The sequence below is a fragment of the Schistocerca americana genome, chromosome 2, assembly GCF_021461395.2.
Source record: "Schistocerca americana isolate TAMUIC-IGC-003095 chromosome 2, iqSchAmer2.1, whole genome shotgun sequence".
NCBI classification, from domain to species: domain Eukaryota; kingdom Metazoa; phylum Arthropoda; class Insecta; order Orthoptera; family Acrididae; genus Schistocerca; species Schistocerca americana.
Window position 1 is genome coordinate 310,044,181 of NC_060120.1, and position 22,890 is coordinate 310,067,070.

Here is a 22,890-nt window from a genome sequence, read left to right on the forward strand (position 1 = left end):
ATCTTTGTCTAGACTTGGGAAGGTGACGTATGGCACCCAATGCTCGAGACGTATCTCTCCCAACACTCCTGTTTCCGTCTTTTTATAAGCTGGCGAACGCGGGCACGGAGCCACTTAAATGCTATTAGATGCTCTAGGGAAGGGTGCCGCTAAATATCGCTGCAGAGTTCGTCGACGCCCTTTAATTGCCTCAGTTACTTCCGGCGATCACCAAGGGACCGTTTTTCGCCGGGGACACCCTAAAAAACGAGGGATTGCGTTTTCCGCCGTAGAAATTATCGTTGTAGTGACCTGCTCAATCACAACATCGATGGCATCACATGGGGGAGATTCACCGATGACAGCAGAGGTGGAAGTTGCCTAGTCCGCCTCGTTTAAAGCCCATCTGGGCAGGCGTCCGTGGGCCTGTGGGCCTGACGCCGGGGGAGTGACAGGAAGATGGGGAAGTGGTCACTACTACACAGATCGTTATGTGATCTCCAGTGGATAGATGGGACAAGTCCTTGGCTGCATATTGATAAATCAATCGCCGAGTAACTACTATGAGCCACACTGAAATATATGTCGGCCCCTGTATTTAAGAGGCAGAGATCGAACTAAGACAGCAAAGTTTCAACATCTCTGCCTCAACCAGTAAGCACGGTGCCACCCCACAAGGGGGTTATGGACGTTAAAATCTCCCGAAAGAAGGAAAGGTTTAGGGAGTTGATCAATCAGTGCAGTTGATACATTGAGGGACACTGCACCATCTGGAGGAAGATATACATCGCAGACAGATATTTCCTGTGTCGTCCTTATTCTGACAGCCACAGCTTCAAGAGAGCTTTGAAGTGGCAAAGTTTCACTACAGGTTGAGTTTAGGACATAGACGCAAAGTCCACCTAACACTCTATTATAGTCGCTGTGGTACCTGCAGTATCCCTTAGAGCTGCGGAGGGCAGAGATCCGCATTGCCGGGAACCAGGTTTCCTGGAGGGCAATGCAGAAAGCACATTAAAGCTTATCAGTTGCTGTAGCTCAGCCAGGTGGTAAAAAAAGCCGCACTTCCACTGGAGGAGGACGCGATCGTGAGACTGGGAAGGCATGAAACAATTAGGCAGTCTACGCTTCAGGATCACCTGCTGCCACCGATTTATTTCCTGAACAGGCTGTATCCATTGTCTGAGGGTCTGGCGAGATCTTGGTCCTCAGCAGACGCCACAATTTTCACCTCATCCTCAGACGCAAAGCTTGTAGGCAGCGGTGGTGTGGGTACCACCGCAATTCCCTTGGTCTTTGAGGTCTTTTTGGATTTTTTCTCGCTGATCCTTGGGTTTCTCTGACTGGGAGAGCTTCCCAGACTAAGTCTCCGGGACTGAAGATGAGCATGAAGCCCTACGACCAGCTGCTTTTGGGCTCTTCAGTCGCTGGCGAGTGTCATCTTTCACACTAGCAGAAACCTGGGTAGGGAGTGACCCAAGGGACCCCTTCCTGGCGAGTAGCAAGAGGAGCTGAAGAGGACTTACGCTTCTCCAGCTGACAAGTGGAGACTGGTGTCCCTGTTGTTTGGGGGGACAGTGTTCCCGACGTAGGTGGTGCGGGAGCAACAGGGAGGTAAGTGCCCCCACCATCAAGGGGGAAGGTGTAGTCTTCCGGCTCAGAGCTGACTGGAACTCGCGGAACTGATAGGGCTACAACTTCTCTCGTAATGGCGGCGTAAAAGTAGGTCATAGCTAAAGAATGTAGGTGCTCAAATTTCCTCTTGGCCTCGGTGTAGGTCAGTCGGTACAGGGTCTTTTATTCCATGAATTTCCTTTCTCGCTGTAAAATCCTACAGTCTGGTGAGCAAGGGGAATGATGCTCTCCACAGCTGACACAGATGGGAGGCAGGGAGCATGGAGTATTGAGATGGGATGGACGTCCACCATCTCGACATGTGATGCTGGACGTACAGTGAGAAGACATATGGCCGAACTTTCAGCACTTAAAGCTCCGCAACGGGGGAGGGATATATGGCTTGACATCACAGCGGTAGACCATCATCTTGACCTTCCCGGGTAATGTGTCATTCTCGAAGGCCAAGATGAAGGCACCAGTGGCAACCTGATTATCCCTCAGACCCCGATGGACGCGCCAGAGCAAATGAACTCCTCGTCGCTCTTAGTTGGCGCGCAGCTCGTCGTCACACTGCAGAAGGTCCCTGTGGAATATAATACCCTGCACCGTATTTAAGCTCTTGCGAGGCGTGATGGTATCAGAAAGAAGGATCCTTTATTGTATGATTATATGATAGCGGAACAAACACTGGTAGCAGTTACTTATGTAATATATCTGGGAGTATGCGTGCGGAACGATTTGAAGTGGAATGATCATATAAAATTAATTGTTGGTAAGGCGGGTACCAGGTTGAGATTCATTGGGAGAGTCTTTAGAAAATGTAGTCCATCAACGAAGGAGGTGGCTTACAAAACACTCGTTCGACCTATACTTGAGTATTGCTCATCAGTGTGGGAGCCGTACCAGATCGGGTTGACGGAGGAGATAGAGAAGATCCAACGAAGAGCGGCGCGTTTCGTCACAGGGTTATTTGGTAACCGTGATAGCGTTACGGAGATGTTTAACAAACTTAAGTGGCAGACTCTGCAAGAGAGGCGCTCTGCATCGCGGTGTAGCTTGCTCGCCAGGTTTCGAGAGGGTGCGTTTCTGGATGAGGTATCGAATATTTGCTTCCCCCTACTTATACCTCCCGAGGAGATTAGAGCGCGCAGACAGTCGTTCTTCCCGCGAACCATAAGCGACTGGAACAGGAAAGGGAGGTAATGACAGTGGCACGTAAAGTGCCCTCCGCCACACACCGTTGGGTGGCTTGCCGAGTATAAATGTAGATGTAGAACATCCCCCAGCTTATTACAAGGGAGTAATGACCTGCGATTGGGCATGCGATCCCGTTTTTATCAAGACTGACGCTGAACCCATTGTGGATAAGCCCTCTACCTCCCCAAACTTGTCCTCAAATTGCTCTACAAAAAGCTGAGGCTTCAAATAGAGAAAGGAGTTTATCAGCTCTCGTACACACGAGGTACCGGGGCGAATAAGGTTCACTGCCATCCTTGGCCTCGCGTTCCTCCCATGGTGTGGCCAGGGAGGGGAACTATTTAGGATCATATTTCCTTGCATTGTACTGAGACTGCTCGCGTTTGATCTCCAGCTAGTGATGACGTGGTACACTTCATGGCGCGTCATCTGCCCTGATGCCACCCACTCCGACCAGGGGTCCTCCCTATGGGCGCCAGTCAGTCGCAGCAAAGGCTGGCCATTGACGGAGTCCCGATGCCTCAGGGAATGGGCATTATTCCTTGGCATACATGGGGAGTTAACGGTGCAGCCATCAGCAGAGCAATCCCTGTGTAGTTAAGTGGCTACAACCAACAGGGTACATGGCGGCACCACCACAACGAAGTGGCTACCGTACTGGATATGAGGTGCAAAGAATTCCATGATCATCATGGGCGCAGAAACGACACTGCATAGTGGGTGGAGGAAAACGCACCCAGGTAGATTTCCTCGCTCAGGAGATGGAGAATCGGCGGGACTGCAATGCCACGACGAGAAAGTGCCCTAAAGATCTCAATACACGATGGACATGATGCACCACGTAAGGCGCCCTTCCCCAATTGGCTCACTCTTCGGGAAAATTTTGAAGAATGGAGGTCAAACACTACAAGGGACCACCACATAAAGGCCGAAAGGTTAGAGACTCCATTTAGTCGCCTATTACGACAGGCAGGAATACCTCAGGCTTATTCTAGCCCCTGGGCCTGCAGGGGGATCAGGAATCTTATCGTCCACGAAACATTACCTCACAGATGGTGCTTAATGGAAGGGTGCATCGTCATGCTGATACAATCAATCGTCTTCTCCGAATTGTTCCTCTACCGTACCCAAAGGTGAAAAATGCGTTCATGTAACACTGCGTTAAGCATTTTCTCAATGCAGAAGAAGACCATACTCCAACCACAGTAACAGCCCCCATACCTGAAAACCATCTTCTCCGTACTTCACTGCTGGCAGATAACGTTCTGCATGCATTCGTCAAATCCAAACCATTCCGGCGGACTTATGCTCCGTATGACTCGTTTCCAGTCATCCACCGACCAGTGCCGTCCCTCTTCACACCACCTTAACTGTAGTTTAGCACTGACTACAGAAGTGTCACAGTCACTGTGCTACGTGATCTGTTGGTATCACTTTGGCTTACGTATGATTTCTTCCTACGATTTCATGCAATTTTTTTGCAACCACCCTCCGCAATGATCAGCGGTCCCTGACCGTCAATGCATGAAGTCTATCTGGTCAAGGTTTAGTTATGGTTGTTCCTTCGCTTTTCCATTTGACAGTCACATCAAATTCGACTTCGGCAGCTGTAGCGGTTGAAATGTCCCTGATAAATTTATTGCTCGGGTGACATCCAATGACTAGTCCACATTCGAAGTCACTGGAGCTCGCCTGACCCGGACATTCTGCGGTTACTATTTCTCTACTGAAAACACAATGCTACCCGCCTCCTTCAATACTGTCGAGTCAGCTTCTCGTGACATCTGGTGGTCAATTCCGCATTGCATAGTGTGGTACGGATACTTTTGATCAGATAGTGCAGATATGAGGAAGTGACTACACTAGCTTTTTGGGTGAGCGAAGCGCGGAAAGTTGCAAAATTATTTCCCATACGTCGCGAGAATGGGAACGCCTTCGTGTTAAAAAAGAACACTATCTCATTATGGATATTATTCTGCCAATAATGGAGGAGTCCATGAAGCGCATAGCACCGGCTGTAACAACGCAAGGCTGGCCTATGGCTGAAGGACTTTCGCACCGCCAGGTAGTTTTCTGCAGTTAAGCAGCAGCTCACACTGGATAAGTAACAGTGTGTGAATAATTCTACCACTTTCAGATTCATGACAAATTTGCAAACCCTTTATCAACACACAAACAGAACCCAAGTACTGGAAGAAATACGTATTGGTCACGTGTGTGAGAACTACGTTCCATAGTGCAGTATCAGTGCGATGCGACTTTTTTGAAGATTATAACAGACCAGTTTTAAGCCGACTATCAGATTAATTACTTATTTAGCTCCAGGAAAGTTCTAGCAACACAACCGAAATATCTGACGGAGCTAATCAGAAACGTTCCGCCAGAATGAGCTGGAGAAAAGCTAAACGAAACATAGAATCTGTTTGATATATTTCTGGGGGTCGTTAGGAATGAAATATGGAGTTTTTAAGCGACCGTGTGAACAGAGACGTGGTAGTACGTGTGGCGGCTGCTTCTCGAGCTCTCACCAACTCTGCGAGTAAGAAGCTCTCACTTGGCATCAGCTGACCACTGGCAGTACGCCAACACTGCGGGCGGCTATCTAAGCATCTCACACAATAGTGAAAAACTGTCGCGCTGTATGGGAAGAAAAGCAGCACAAGAGGCAGCGCTGCACTCAAATGACCTCTGGCAGCCACTTCCGTTAGTAGCAGAGGGAGCGTACAGCGTGTTTCTGGATTACAGGCCAAGTCGTCTCTCTGGTGGAGATAAGCAGAAAAATATTTGTACTCTTGTTTTAATTCGAGATCGCACCCTGGAAATATTTTTGCAATCGAGCTACTCACAATATTTATTACTATCTTCCGACCGATCGACGTCTCACCGGATGAGCATACTTCTGGTAGATGGCAGTACGCATTTGTGACTATTGGGTGAGTAACGATGTTCAGTTTAATCCGCCGAATATGACTCAGGTTGCATGGCTTCCGTTTTTTAATGTACTTCAAAAACTGGATGCTAAAGTGAGATTTCAGTCTGACTAATTGCATTCATTATATAAAACTGACAGCAGCGATTCTGTCTGTGCGCCACCCAAGACCTGTTCGAGAACATTTTTAGACACAAGCGACGTGATACCTGGCGCCCCCTTTTCTATCGTATACTTTTACTAAATCTTGTACCTGCCGCCCCTCGGCTTCGCGCCCCAAGCGGTTGTGATATGTCTTGGATCTTACTTACCGCCGCAAGCGCCTGCTTGTGTCGCTTAGACCTTAAACCAGCCCTGTTAGCTGTCTCAGCCGTTGCAACCCATTGTATTACGGCAGCAAATCATTTTGTTCCATTTTAGGGAGTTACACTAACACTGGAACACTCAAGACATAATGGTTGTCAACATAACTAATGACTAATGTCTCAAATACCTCACAGAAAAGATACGATAAAATTCTGAACATTAAGTTACAAGGTGGTCTTATGTCTTTTGTAGCATTAGTCGTTTCTATACAGGGTGGTCCCGAATTCATGGTACAAACTTTAATGGTAGGTGCAGGACATTGTAACAAGGATATATTGTATAGGAATGTATAGTCCCAGGTGACGCGGTGAGGCGTAAACAGGGGAAATAACGGCCGAAAGGAAAACGAAAGATTTTATTGAAATCGTTGTTGACAAGTGTCATGTTTACAGTAAGTGTTCAAAATTGCGTCCACCATGAGCGATACATGCTTGGCAGCGTCGGTGCAGCGATTGGCGTACACGTTCAAAGATGCCTGGTATTTCACGCACACCTGCAGCAGCTACAGATATGCGAGCAACGAGATCCTCATCTGAGTCAACTGGAGTCTCATAAACAAGACTCTTAAGATGTCCCCATAAAAAGTAATCGAGGCAAGAGAAATCAGGAGATCGGGGTGGCCAAGGGACTGGTCCACCACGCCCAATCCATCTAGCACCAAACGTGGCATTCAGGTAATTCCGTACAGCAGTGCTGAAGTGTGCTGGCGCTCCATCGTGCTGAAACCACATGCGGTTACGAATGGCGAGCGGAACATCTTGCAGCAGTTCTGGTAACACTTCTTGCAGAAAAATAAGATAGCTTTCGCCACAGAGTCGCGTGGGTAGTAAGTATGGCCCAATCAAAAAGTCGTTCACAATACCAGCCCACACATTAATACCGAAACGTTGTTGATACGCATGTGGACGCGTTGCATGTGGATTATCTGTTGCCCACACATGGGAATTGTGCGCATTAAAGACACCCTCGCGTGAAAATGTCGCTTCATCTGTAAATAGCACATGACCTACGAAATCCGGCTGCAACGCACATTGCTGCAACAACCACTGGCAGAAGTTCACGCGAAGAGGATAATCTGCCGGATTCAATGCTTGTACTTTTTGAAAATGGAAGGGGTGTAAGCGATTTTCATTTAACACTCTGCATACAGTCTGATGACTCACATGTACGTCACGCGCAACAGTTCTTGTGCTTGACTCGGGTCTATCAGCCACTATGTTCAAGATGCGTTCTTCCAGTCTTGGAGTGCGTACAGCTCTTAATCGACCAGCGTCATGTCTGTTGACGTCGAACGTACCTGTTTCACAAAGTTGACGATGTAACCGTTGAAAAATTCTATGATCCGGCATTCGTCGATTAGGATACTCCGCGCGATACATTCGTAACGCAGCTCTGGCGTTACCATTTGCACGGCCGTACATGTAATGCATGTCTGCTTTTTCTGCATACGTAAAGTCACCCATCGTCTACGGCAGCACAATTGTGAATGGCGCTTGTCCCTACTGCGATACATCATGTTCATCTACTGCCCTCTACCGGCAGTGACACCAACCGATCACTCCATTTCTCTTTCCCCTGTTTACGCCTCACCGCGTCACCTGCGACTATACATTCCTATACAATAAATCCTTGTTACAATGTCCTGTACCTACCATTAAAGTTTGTACCATGAATTCGGGACCACCCTGTATAGGTAAGTGACACGCAGTATACAAAGTGTTGCGTTCCGAAGGACGAACGTGTAAATAAATGCATTGCCACAACTATACTCCGCAGAATAATTTCTGGTACATATCTCTGGAAAACGCTATTCGCGCCGCCTGAAATATATAGAATAGTACGGAAAAATGTAACTAGTGTTATATATACACAAACCACACGCCTTACACCAATACTGAAGAAAATCATCTGTGAAAAATGCTACTACATGGGCACGAATCAGCACAAAAATATACTTCGCATATAGGATAAAAAGCCTGGTAGATTTTCACAAAAACTCGCAACTATAATAATGAAATCAATCCGAAACCACTGAATAAAGCAGATACGTGCAATTAGATGTATTTCTTGGAAAGCAAAAATATACATTAGCTTTAATATTAAATGGTAAATGTGTCCAGCACACCTTCAGTGGAAGATATAAGAAATTTTGGGATAGCTGTAATGGCGAGTCCATGGGAAGTTAGTAAAGACACACGACGTTACCAATTCTGTTCGGTATATTTGAGGAGCGTCGGAACAAAAACTGATAAATCCGCATTTGCTGTTAATACAGGAAGTAACAAATAGTGATCTCTAAATGGCTCCACAAGCTATAAAAAGAAGAAGCATACCATGAAACACTTGCGTTGTGCTGAAAATTATTTTGTGGCAGCATGTATTACTCCCGTATCTCCCCACAACAGCTCAAACACGCGAATACAGCAAAAGTGGATATATCAGGTTTTGTTCCGGCGCTCCTCATTTAATTCTAGGGCCAATTTACAGCTTACCAAAGCAGATGCAACAAATAATGGGCTATAATTCTCAACAGAAGGTACTTGGGTCGGTATCTGCTAGAACAAACAGATAACCACCTTAGCAGACAACCAGGGAGAACGAGTAATTTCTCAGGCGGAGGTACTCAATATCGAGACGAACAGCGAAGGTGGCAGATACGCAGAAGAACACAGATTCGCAGAATGAAAATTCAACAAACAGCCAGGTTCCCAGATTCAGTACAGGAATGAGCGATCCATGTTGCTAAACGACCCTAAATGAACCCCTTTTAGTGTCAAGAAAGACCTTACCTACATGTGTGTAGCTCGCTGCGTGGACCCACACATTCCGGGATTCTTCCTGACGCTCGTGCCGCGTGGAACATCTTCTCTATCTTTCCTCTGGCCGAGATTACCAGCGACAAGCGCCACCATACTGTAGGGAGATAAAAAGCGTTGCGCAGCCGGAACTGGGGCGCGTCGCCATCCTGGCCACGCACGTCACGCACGTGACGAATGCGCGCGCGCGTATGCGCACCACACGCTTATACCAGCACATACGCTGATGTAGTACAGCGATGGTGATGGCATCAAAACTTCTGTCTTAACTAGCGCCGTCTATTCGGAAAACTATACTCTTCCTTACAGCGTCATAAAAAAATAGTATGTACTTGAGGAATAGGAAGTCAACTAATATTAACAATGGAAAGACTTCTGGGTCGGTTTAGATACCTGTGATTTTCTACACAGATTATGCGAAATACATTTGCTTCCTTTCTAGCAGCAGTTTGTCGTGGAACGCTGACGCAAAGAAGATTACCTAGCGATTGGTGGCAAAAAGCGCTTGTTTTCCTTTTCAAGAACAATCGTCGGCCAGACACGCAAAATAATTATAGTTTAGATCGCTGACGTCATTTTGCTGCAGAATAATGAAACATGGTTTTATGCTCACCCATTACATGTATCCCGTAGAAAGCGCTCTCGTAGAACTCCGATCACTCTGTCCGTCCATAAAATCTAGAGCAGTGGTTCCCAACAGGTGGTCCGCGGACCCCCAGGGGTCCGCAAGATGCTATTAGAAAAAAAAATATTAAATATATTTCGTATAACAGATTTTTTGATTTGGCCGCTTCCTGCATGGGCAGAGGTTTAGCGAACGCTAACTTCTGCGTTTAGCGTCTTCCTAGAGTGTAAACAGATCGGCAGCGAGCATGAGCAACTTCTTATTCATACGGAAGATGGCTTTCTCGAGGTAGGATCTTGTCAAGATTTTTTTCAACTTTGAGACGAGGTTCGTGTCTTCCTTCTTGACACAAAGTACAGGAATTTTTTCACTTCTCTTGGCTTGCTCAGTTGCGTACTTAGCTGATGTGTTTGAACACTTGAATGTGTTAAACTTGAGGAAAAAATGTAGACATATTCAAAGTTCAGGACAAGATTAGTGCTATCGTCAAAAAGTGTCAGATTTGAGCGTCAAAGATAGAAAACGAGGCACTAACTTTTCTACTATAAAACAATTCTTCGAGCCATCAGAGGAGAGTCTGCCTGACCAGATCAAGATCAATGTAGCCGAGCATCTACGCAGCCTAGCCACCACTTTTAGAGAGTATCTCCCTGAACCTGACGACAGAGGGATTCGAAATCCCTTCAGCTATGAAGAAATAGACAAAATCCAAGGCCTCACTGAAGAAGAGCAAGATCAACTTGTGGATCTGTCCAGCTGTGGTACGATGATAAACGTTTTCATCGGTGATAAAATTACAGACTTCTGGACATCAGCACGCAAGGACTGGAAGAAACTGTGACAAGGCAATGAAAAGATTCTTCCATTTGCAGCCACATATCTGTGTGAGCAAGCATTTTCTTCCATATGTTTCATGAAAAATACAGGAATCGGCTCGACATGCGGTCGGATTTCAGGGTGAAAGTTTCAAGTTTGGAACCTAACATTTCAGAAATAATGGACTCAAAGGTCAGATTGAACTATGTCATTAAGAACTGGAAATTTAAACTTTATACTGATGAAGTACTCTGTTGTAACTATTTTTTCAAATAAATAATACCTTGTATGAAATTAGTGTTTTCTTATTTTTCACACGAGTCTACTCAATACAATCTCAAGTGTAGTACACTTCAAAAACCAATACACTCAGTTTTAATTTTTTCCTGTCATTCTCAGTTCATAATCAATTTTTATTTTTTTAAGGAGTTTGTTATATTAAACACCCAGATTCGAAGAGAGAGATTTTGAGCAATAATCAAAACTAACAATATTTTTTTCAATAATGAATGTCAATTTTTGTAAGTACCAAAAATAGAAAACGTATAAAAAGACTCTTAATTTGGCTTTTTTAGGTACTTGATACTGTGATATGACAAGGTACCAATCATGCTCTATGAGGGGGTCCTCGAGAAAATTTTGTTGGGAATCCCTGGTCTAGAGTGTCGGAGACAAAGCAGCGCAGGTTGACACGATGTTCCGAGACTTCCGGATGGCATTCTATACAGTTCCACACTGTCGTTTACTGAAAAAAATGCAAGCTTACCCAGTATCTAACCCGATTTTTGACTGGATTCATTAGTTCACAACTGATAAAATCCAACATGACATTCTTACTGGAACAAAATCCACAGATGTAAAGAGTACGCGAGTGTCGTAAGGTAGTTTCTGTCCACTATTTATTTTGATTATCTGGTGGCTAACTTTGGAGGCTCCGTGGGGCTATTCGCGTACGACGCTGCTGTCTACAGAAAGGTTCCAACGTTACAAGAATTTAGTGAAACACAGGAGGGCCCGCACATGCTCAAAGACTGGTGCAGAGAGTAGCGATTGACCAGGAACGTAAATAAATGTAACGTATTGCGCATAAACAGTCTAAGAGATATACAGGGTGTCCATAAATTATGTTTACGACGTAAGACTTTAATTACTTAAAAATTGTACTAGATACAAATGGTTTTCATATATGAAAACTCAAAGCTTTTTCTACCTTCCAGGCAACGAAACCACATAAAATGTGGGCATCACGACAGGAGAGAGCTTATTGCGTGGCCTGGTTCGTAATGACAACGTCCGATACCCAGGTGCAACGGAATTTGCAAACACGATATGGAAGGAAACCACCGTCCAGAACAACTACTCGGACTCAGCATTCCTCATCTATGGAAACAGATAGTGTTCTCCATACAAAGGAGGCGGGTCGCACCTCTGTTTCAGATGCCAACGTGGACAAGGTATGGCAGGCGCATGCAAGAAGTCCGGCAAAATCTGCGTTACGGGACCCAGAGTATTGGAAATGTAACGATCAACAGTGCACAATGTCTTGCATAAAAGGTTATGGCTATATCACTAGAAGGTACAGCTGCTTCAGTCACTACAGCCTACGGACAAACATCAGCGCCAACAGTTCGCAGTGTATAAGCTAGGCAAGACTGACGCAAAAAACGACTTTTTGCAAAAGATTTGTTTCTCCGATGAGGCAACGTTTCATGTATCCGACAAACCGAATCATAGCAACGTTCGTATATGGGGTTCAGAGCATCCTCAAGTTACACGTGAAATGGAAGGACGGTACCAAGTCAAAAGGAATGGTGCTGGCTGATTCACAGTTGCTTCACTGGCCCATTCTTTTTCATCGAGTCTGCCGTCAACGGTTATGTTTATGTGTTACAAGAGTTTGTCATGCCACAGTTGGAACACCTGCAACCTGGTGGCATATTCAAGCAGGATGGGGCTCCTTAAATGTCCGTCAATTTCTAGACGAAAAGTTTTCGGATAGGCGCATAGGACGAGATGGTAAAATTCAATGGCCGCCACGATGCGCTGACCCCACACCACTAGACTTCTTCCTGTAGGGTTTTGTAAAGGATCTGTTGTACCGAACCAAGCTTAGAGCCCTACACGTCGTGAAGGCACACATTCGCAATGCATCTGAACATGTCACGGTGGAAATCATGAAGAGTTCGCGGAGAGAAATGGAATTCCGACTTCCTGTTATCTGTGCCATTAGGCTGCACACATTCATGTGTATGAATGAGGAAACGAAACTTCGCGTTATCACATGTTGAAAAACCATTTGTTAATATCTAGTGGAGTTTTAAAGGTATTGAAGCCTCAATGTGCAAAGATAAGTTACGGATCCCTGTATTAAATTCGTTGCTAATAAGCAACTTGCAACTTACAACTGGAGACAGTAACAACTGTAAATTACCTAGGAGTATCCTTGCAGAGCGATCTAATGTGGAATGATGTAACGTCGAAAGCATATCAGACGCAATTTTTATGTGAATATCACTGCCATTCCCACATAGTCAGTGAGAATACACTGTGCAAGTCAATGAGCTAGAATTGTTGGTGTAATTTCATTAGTCTACTGCTTTACGGGAACTGTCGAACCTTTAGTTTTATTTCCGATCGTCTTGTAGCTGTGCCTTTTATGTCAGTAATGCGCGTTTCACGCTACGCTGTGTGAATGTTCATGTAATTTGAAAATTGTGCATGTAATGGAAACACACGATACACGCTCAGGAGCCGTAGTCATGCTGGTAAAATACTGATTATATATTGAGAAGATTATTTGCAAAAAGAAATTAAAAAGGTAAAGCATATCTCCGGCTTTCTTTACCGGAATCTTTTAGACACCATGTCGTTACTAATACTGGTGATCTTTAACTAAAATTTTAATTTCAACAATACCGTGGCGTCCTCTTCCTGTTTTATGTGAATTACGAGGCTGCGAGAAAGAAATCTGTACGGTTATCGACGGTTTGCTGTAACTTACTCGCAGCCTGCACTGATGTACTTACGATTTTATTGTAAAATATTTGTTTCCAAAGACTAAGCTTTATACGTATTACATCACCTTCGAACGGCGACAGAGGCAGATCTGTATTTTACTACGAGACGCCACAACCATCACGTAAAACAAACTGTATGGAAATCAGGTGAAAGGCTGAGATTCATTAAGAGCATCTTAAACTTAATTCATCCACGAAAGGAGTGGCTTACAAAACACTTTTAAGACAGATTCTTGAGTATTGTTCAATCTGGATCCCTTGCCACGCTGGATTACCAGAAGAGAGAAATTCAACATTGAGATGCGTCTTCCGTCAGAGTATCGTTTACTCTGCGGGAAAGCGTTACAGGGATTCTCAACAAACTCCAGTGCAGCCGCTTAGGACTGGCGTAGTAAATCGCAGAGAAGTTTACTACAGAAATTCTGAGAACGTATGTTTCAAGTAGACTCGGGAAACCTAATACTTCTTCCCACATGCGGTGGGGTGCTGGTATTAAGTCGGCTGACCAGTTTGAGGCAGCTCTCTGTGCTACTCTATATCCTGTGCAAGCGTCAGCATCTCTCGGTAGCTACTGATACCTACATCCTGTTGGATCTAGGTACTGTACTCGTCTCTTTGTCTCTATTAATCTTTATTTCCCTCCCCCTCTCTGACACACACACACACACACACACACATTTCTCTCTCTCTCTCTCTCTCTCTCTCTCTCTCTCTCTCTCTCTCTCTCTCTCTCCAGAACTAAATTGGTGATGTTTCTCCATCTGTCCTACCAACCGATCCCCTCAAATTTCTTTTCTCCCAAGTTCTACTCAGTACCACTTCATTAGTTACATGATCTGTCTGAACTGTTTATAGTCCACGTTTCACTTCCATACATGGCTGCACTCCAACAAATACCTTTAGGAAAGAATTCCTAACAGTTAAATCTGAATTAGTTGTTAAATTTCTACTCGTCGGAAACGCTTTTCTTACCATTGCCTGTCTACATTTTGTATCCTCTCTACTTTCGTAATCATCGGTTATTTTACTGACCAAATTGCAAAACTCATCTACTACTTTAAGTGTCTCGTTTCGTAACCTAACTCCCTCACCAGCGTCTGATTTAATTCGATTAGACTCCATTACCCTTGCTTTCTTTTGTTGCTGATCATCTTACAGCCTTCTTTCAAGACACTGTCCATTCCAGTCAACATAACTTCTAAGTGTTTTGCTGTCTCCGACAGAAATACAATGCCACCGACGAACCTCAAAGTTATTGCTTCTCCCTGTACTTTAATTCCTTTTCTAAGCTTTTTTTGAATTCCTTTCATGCCTGCTAAATACACAAATTTAATAACATCAAATATAGGCTACAAACTTGTCTCACTCCCTTCTCAACCTGTGCTTCCTGTTAATGCCCCTCGACTCTTAACTGCCGTCTGGTTTCTGTACAATTTGTAAATAACCTTTCGGTCCCCGTATTTCATCTCTTATCCTCAGAATTTCAGAGAGAATGTTTTTGACAACGTTGACTGGAATACTCTCTTTGAAATTCTGAAGGTAACAGATGAAATACCGGGACCCAAGTCGTGACGTCATCATTGCTTCCCGCGTTTCTATATTTCTCCGGAATCCAAACTGAACTTTCCCAAGGTCTGCTTCTACCAGTTTTTCAATTATTCTGGGAAGAATTCGTGTTTGCAACCATGAGATATTAAACTGATGGTTAGGAAATATTCGTGTCTGGCAGCACCTGTTTTTTTTAATTATTACATTCTTGAAGACAAAGGGTATTTCACCTGTCTCCTACAATATAGTGCACTCAAGACTGAACAGTTTTGGCCTGGTTATTCGGTCAGGGATATTAGTATTTCTGACGGAATGACATCTACTCCAGGGGCCTTGATCTGACTTATGTCTTTCAGTGCTCCGAGAAATTCTTCTCGCAGTATCGTATCTCCCATTTCTTTTATCTTCTTCCCTTTCTATAATATTGCCTTCCAGTTCATGTCCCTCGTATAGTCCCTCTATATACTCCTTCCACCTTTCAGCTTTCCCTTCTTTGCTTAGTGCTGGTTTTCCATCTGAGCTCTTGATATCAATTTAGCTGCTTTTCTTTTCTCCTGAACTGTCTCTAATTTTTTTCCCCCACATACGTCTCGTAGCCCCCCATGAACCATGGACCTTGCCGTTGGTGGGGAGGCTTGCGTGCCTCAGCGATACAGATAGCCGTACCGTATGTGCAACCACAACGGAGGGGTATCTGTTGAGAGGCCAGACAAACGTGTGGTTCCTGAAGAGGGGCAGCAGCCTTTTCAGTAGTTGCAAGGGCAACAGTCTGGATGATTGACTAATCTGGCCTTGTAACAATAACCAAAACGGCCTTGCTGTGCTGGTACTGCGAACGGCTGAAAGCAAGGGGAAACTACAGCCGTAATTTTTCCCGAGGGCATGCAGCTTTACTTTATGATTAAATGACGATGGCGTCCTCTTGGGTAAAATATTCCGGAGGTAAAATAGTCCCCCATTCGGATCTCCGGGCGGGGACTACTCAAGAGGACGTTATCAGGTGAAAGAAAACTAGCGTTCTACGGATCGGAGCGTGGAATGTCAGATCCCTTAATCGGGCAGGTAGGTTAGAAAATATAAAAAGGGAAATGGATAGGTTAAAGTTAGATATAGTGGGAATTAGTGAAGTTCGGTGGCAGGAGGAACAAGACTTTTGATCAGGTGAATACAGGGTTATAAATACAAAATCAAATAGAGGAAATGCAGGAGTAGGTTTAATAATGAATAGGAAAATAGGAATGCGGGTAAGCTACTACAAACAGCGTAGTGAACGCATTATTGTGGCCAAGATAGATACGAAGCCCACACCTACTACAGTAGTACAAGTTTATATGCCAACTAGCTCTGCAGATGACGAAGAAATTGAAGATATGTATGATGAAATGAAAGAAATTATTCAGATTGTGAAGGGAGACGAAAATTTAGTCATGGGTGACTGGAATTCGAGTGTAGGAAAAGGGAGAGAAGGAAACATAGTAGGTGAATATGGATTGGGGGACAGAAATGAAAGAGGAAGCCGCCTGGTAGAATTTTGCACAGAGCACAACATAATCATAACTAACACTTGGTTTAAGAATCATGAAAGAAGGTTGTATACATGGAAGAACCCTGGAGATACTAAAAGGTATCAGATAGATTATATAATGGTAAGACAGAGATTTAGGAACCAGGTTTTAAATTGTAAGACATTTCCAGGGGCAGATGTGGACTCTGACCACAATCTATTGGTTATGACCTGTAGATTAAAACTGAAGAAACTGCAAAAAGGTGGGAATTTAAGGAGATGGGACCTGGATAAACTAAAAGAACCAGAGGTTGTACAGAGATTCAGGGAGAGCATAAGGGAGCAATTGACAGGAATGGGGGAAATAAATACAGTAGAAGAAGAATGGGTAGCTTTGAGGGATGAAGTAGTGAAGGCAGCAGAGGATCAAGTAGGTAAAAAGACGAGGGCTAGTATAAATCCTTGGGTAACAGAAGAAATATTGAATTGAATTGATGAAAGGAGAAAATATAAAAATGCAGTAAGTGAAACAGGCAAAAAGGAATACAAACGTCTCAAAAATGAGATCGACAGGAAGTGCAAAATGGCTAAGCAGGGATGGCTAGAGGACAAATGTAAGGATGAAGAGGCCTATCTCACTAGGGGTAAGATAGATACCGCCTACAGGAAAATTAAAGAGACCTTTGGAGATAAGAGAACGACTTGTATCAATATCAAGAGCTCAGATGGAAACCCAGTTCTAAGCAAAGAAGGGAAAGCAGAAAGGTGGAAGGAGTATATAGAGGGTCTATACAAGGGCGATGTACTTGAGGACAATATTATGGAAATGGAAGAGGATGTAGATGAAGATGAAATGGGAGATACGATACTGCGTGAAGAGTTTGACAGAGCACTGAAAGACCTGAGTCGAAACAAGGCCCCCGGAGTAGACAATATTCCATTGGAACTACTGACGGTCGTGGGAGAGCCAGTCCTGACAAAACTCTACCATCTGGTGAGCAAGATGTATGAAACAGGCGAAATACCCTCAGACTTCAAGAAGAATATAATAATTCCAATCCCAAAGAAAGCAGGTGTTGACAGATGCGAAAATTACCGAACTATCAGCTTAATAAGTCACAGCTGCAAAATACTAACACGAATTCTTTACAGACGAATGGAAAAACTGGTAGAAGCCAACCTCGGGGAAGATCAGTTTGGATTCCGTAGAAACACTGGAACACGTGAGGCAATACTGACCTTACGACTTATCTTAGAAGAAAGATTAAGGAAAGGCAAACCTACGTTTCTAGCATTTGTAGACTTAGAGAAAGCTTTTGACAATGTTGACTGGAATACTCTCTTTCAAATTCTAAAGGTGGCAGGGGTAAAATACAGGGAGCGAAAGGCTATTTACAATTTGTACAGAAACCAGATGGCAGTTATAACAGTCGAGGAACATGAAAGGGAAGCAGTGGTTGGGAAGGGAGTAAGACAGGGTTGTAGCCTCTCCCCGATGTTGTTCAATCTGTATATTGAGCAAGCAGTAAAGGAAACAAAAGAAAAATTCGGAGTAGGTATTAAAATTCATGGAGAAGAAATAAAAACTTTGAGGTTCGCCGATGACATTGTAATTCTGTCAGAGACAGCAAAGGACTTGGAAGAGCAGTTGAATGGAATGGACAGTGTCTTGAAAGGAGGATATAAGATGAACATCAACAAAAGCAAAACAAGGATAATGGAATGTAGTCTAATTAAGTCGGGTGATGCTGAGGGAATTAGATTAGGAAATGAGGCACTTAAAGTAGTAAAGGAGTTTTGCTATTTGGGGAGCAAAATAACTGATGATGGTCGAAGTAGAGAGGATATAAAATGTAGGCTGGCAATGGCAAGGAAAGCGTTTCTGAAGAAGAGAAATTTGTTAACATCCAGTATTGATTTAAGTGTCAGGAAGTCATTTCTGAAAGTATTCGTATGGAGTGTAGCCATGTATGGAAGTGAAACATGGACGATAAATAGTTTGGACAAGAAGAGAATAGAAGCTTTCGAAATGTGGTGCTACAGAAGAATGCTGAAGACTAGATGGGTAGATCACGTAACTAATGAGGAAGTATTGAATAGGATTGGGGAGAAGAGAAGTTTGTGGCACAACTTGACCAGAAGAAGGGATCGGTTGGTAGGACATGTTCTGAGGCATCAAGGGATCACCAATTTAGTATTGGAGGGCAGCGTGGAGGGTAAAAATCGTAGAGGGAGACCAAGAGATGAATACACTAAGCAGATTCAGAAGGATGTAGGTTGCAGTAGGTACTGGGAGATGATGAAGCTTGCACAGGATAGAGTAGCATGGAGAGCTGCATCAAACCAGTCTCAGGACTGAAGACCACAACAACAACAACAACAACAACAACGTCTCGTAGAATGGCCACGATGAGAAAAATGAGGAATTACAGCTCATACGAGGGTTTACCGGCGATCTTCTCACGCACTATTTGCATCTGCAACAGAGTAAGTGGAATATGATAGTGGTCCCAAAATACTCTCAGACACAGCGTAAGGAAGCTCGCAGATTATAGAAGTAGATATACAAGGGAACATGAAGCAGTAAGTTGGACATTATTTTGCCAGGCCAAGTAACCTTCGCTGAATGCTGCGCTACGGCTCAAAATGACAGATATACGACACTATTTTTCAACCTAACAGCATGTTTCTTTAAATAGCGGTCTGAACGTTCTACCCGCCGTTCAATTCTTCGACCATAGAAATCCTGGTTGGTCACGGAGTCATTCGAGAACCACTGTGTTAACGTCGTCGTCATTGGGAAATCTCTTTTCCTCCAGATATTCTTCCATCTTGCCGAAAGATTGAACATTTACCTAAGACAAATCACCAAACGGCCATATGTTGTCAGAAGATCAGTTACACGACCAGTTTCAGTGTATCATGTCATCTTCAGGCCCCTATGCACTCTATGTATAAGAGGTCAGATACATCGATGCATGTTTAACCGGAGCCATGAATACCTGGATTCCGTGAATTTTTTTGTGGAGTGTGTACTTCGAAGACCTGACAACAAAATTCACGAAATCCAGGTATTGACAGCTCTGGTTATGCATGCATCGATGTATCGGATAACTATACATGGAGTACATAGTGTCTTAAGATGGCATTAATGAGATGCCGAAACTCTTTGTGCAAGTAGAATATAAACTTCTGAAAATATACAGCTATTTGATCATTTTTCTTTGGTAAATAACCGACCAGCCACTGTCACGTATTCATGATGGGTAGAGAGACTGGACACTGTCGTCTGTGGTCAAGTCGATGGCCTATTTTTACCGATCAACATCACTAACGTCTGTGGCCTTTTTCAAATTCACTATGTCTGGACGCCACAAATTTGGCCCAATTACCGCCAGAATTTACGATGAATGAGTGCAGCTCAGCCGTTTCGCCCTTGAATCGTACTGTCCCGCGTACTTCAATTTCGGAGTACATTTCTAGTTGCCGCGCCATTTCACTCCACACGTAATCCATACCGCAGCAGAACTGCCTCTCCAGGATACCCGGAACATCTACGGTATTCTCTTCTGCCTGTATTGTTGCAAAATAGCCTTGGCATGGGACGACATGTGTAACTTTTCGAAGTACCCTGGTAAAGTAAAGTCAGGTAGTATAGCACCATCCAGGCGTAAATTCCGACAAAACTTGTTTACCTTCCGAAATATTGGCAGACATCTTATTGCAAGCCAAACATAAATTTGGTTTGATCACTGAAGTTACCTCGCCCATTTGTTCAAAATCAGCTTGTGGAAAGTTCTCAATCCTACTTCGTCGACTAATCTTGGGAGACATTAATAACAAAACACGTTTCCCTCATTGTGAAGAAATCCACAGCAAAGAAGTAATACACCAGCCCAAGAAAGCAGATTGTTCTTAATATATCCAATTTACCATCTGTACAGTTTCCATGAAAGACGATACGCAAGATAATCATACCGCACAGAATTTATCTTTGGTTCCTTTTACGCTTCAATATGCCTGTCAGTTTAATAGTGAAGTTAACAGACTTATTTCGTCGCATTATAGATATGTCGATATTAAAATGTTTTACCATGGAGGGAATTTTGTGGTTATTCTATATCGACACAGGACGGACAGTTCGCATTAATAAAGAACTGTTGCTATGGTGTTAATGGGCGGCTGGTTTTCGATCTTCTATTTTCAATATGTCCTGTGCCAAGTTCCCAAAAATTCATCACCTCAACTGCACTGGGCGAGCCGTTTTCTACGAGTATGTCACTGAGTCCCGCCGCCGCTTACAGTATTAATTTAGCTGTCTTAGCTCGACGCAGAGGGTCCCGCGTACTGTAGGAAGATATTCTTCATGCTGCTACCGCGCAGACTGGACAGATGCCAATGGTATCATCTCATTCTTGAGAGATGATGTCAACGAGGGGCATCTTCGCTTGTCGAGAGCCGATTAACTGATTGATAGGCGGAAGACGTATCTCAACGCGGCTCCTGCCCGAGGCCAAAAATGAGCGGAGGCATCAACACACACACAGTTTTTGTGTGCGTGTGCGGTTGTGTATCTCACTACCACGAACTGAATTACTTCTACCCTATCTTCATGTTTCATTTGCCAGATGACAATCTCTTTTTGATCCGAGTGTCTTCATTTTAATTTTATTGGAGCGTGTTTCGTGTCATGTGTACCCGCAGACCCAAGGTTGCTCGTAATTATTGCTAACACAGCTATGTAGTGTATCTTGGGGTAGCCACTGTTTACTGTGACGAACATTACCCATAGTTCTATGTGCAAACTTATAACTCTGTAGCGATTTTCCAATAGGCAACTGTTGGCTCTAGTTCAATCAATATCGGATCACTAAATAGGCCAAATCCTAATAGTGAAAATGACTTAAGTACACCAGAAACGATCATGGGAATGGAAATCAACGGATACTCATGGTGTAACTCTGCCTTTCGTTGCTGAATTACTTATTCCTTTCAGATGAGACACAGGGCTGGATAAAGAACCAGAATACATCATGGGACAGATAGAAAGTAAGGTGCATTTTATTCTTAGACAACTTGAAACTATCTGCGTCTGATGTTAACAACACAACCCATCCTGCATACGTGGGAGAAATGAAGTGCCCTTGTTGAATAATAACTCTTCTCGTATTTAAAACAAGACAGACGAGGTACACAGAAATATACGGCACAACATTTTTGTTGTCTGAGAAGACGATGACGCCTGATTTGTGGGGGCGTTCGTACAAGTCCCAGTCTGTACGCAGTTAAATTTTTTCACAATCCAATGTAGCCACTGACACGAATGATGATGATGGCAGCACAAACACCCAGTCCCCGGGCAGAGAAAATCCCCAGCCCGGCCGGGAATCGAACCCGGCACCCCATGATCCACAGACAGCAACGGTCTGAGAAGAGATTCAAGTAAAATGCCCCCTCCGAACTAAATTAAGTCATTCTCATATGGTTTCTTTATGAAAGATGCAGTTTATTATATGCGAAGTCTATTCAGCTACTGTAAGATGACCTGAAAATGCACTGCACCTAATTGAGTGCGCTACTACTACTACTACTACTACTACTACTACTGGCAACTTGACGAATGCCTTACATTCGAGAAACGCTGATAAACATTTAAAGCTGACTTAATTTAGTTGAAAATGGCGTCTATGGAAACAGTGATTTGAAACGCATTTTAATAAAATATTTCATGAGTTTTCAATTACTGAAACTGCTACAGACACTATGTCTAAAATATCATCGTTGTATAAATCGTCTATGAGTATCACCAAATGGTATGGATAAAATTTTGGCAGGTATGCACAAGGAGAAAAAAATTCACGGGGGCCAAAAAGAGCGTAATTTTTACACTGCAGTAGGAATTCCGTCTAAAGATAGACGGACACGCCCGTGACTTGCGACATTATGCTGAAATTTCATTCATTCGCTGCTCAATGTTTCAAGCTTGAGTAAGTACGGCAGTAAAACTTCTTAACAGATAGAAGGATGTCTCGGACCGGGGCTCTAAACCGAAGCCTTTCTTTTCTCAGAGAATGCCCTCACTGACTACTCGCCTGAGACGTAGGAGCACTGCCTGCAAAACAGTCACCGTATGACACACAGCTTTAATACCAGCAAGTTTCACAATGGCGCACGACCTGCTGCAGAATGGAAGGCTCACTCCGCAAAACACGTAAATATGTCTGACTGCTTCCCAGCAACTTGAGTAAATGTACAGTTTACGCTTTGGTACGCGGTTAGAGAAGCGCGTTCGATAATTTAGGCAGGTTTTTACGTGCGTCTGCAACGACTTTCGGAGCAGGAAACTGATGTATCAAGCGCTCGTGGGCATGTCCCCTACTTCCTGTGCATACAGAAGTCTCAGTTTGTTAGCGTTTACTGCGACAATAGCACTGACGCTATACAAAGCGTAGAGCCAACATCCAGACTCCGCTGGG

The 22,890-nt window shown here is 43.9% G+C and overlaps 1 protein-coding gene across 3 annotated transcripts in view; it reads right to left on the bottom strand.

Annotated features, from left to right (window-relative positions):
* The window catches only part of LOC124594838 (wiskott-Aldrich syndrome protein family member 3), a 277,912-nt gene that overhangs the window by 171,907 nt on the left and 83,115 nt on the right, over positions 1 to 22,890 (bottom strand). Inside the window, exon 1 of one of the 3 annotated variants that reach the window (XM_047133289.1) lies at positions 9,518 to 9,577. The exons of the other annotated variants lie outside the window; for them this stretch is intronic. The gene's annotated coding sequence lies outside the window, so the exon portion shown is untranslated. Of the gene's footprint in view, positions 1 to 9,517; positions 9,578 to 22,890 lie in introns of those variants that run through there. 3 annotated transcript variants of the gene reach the window in all.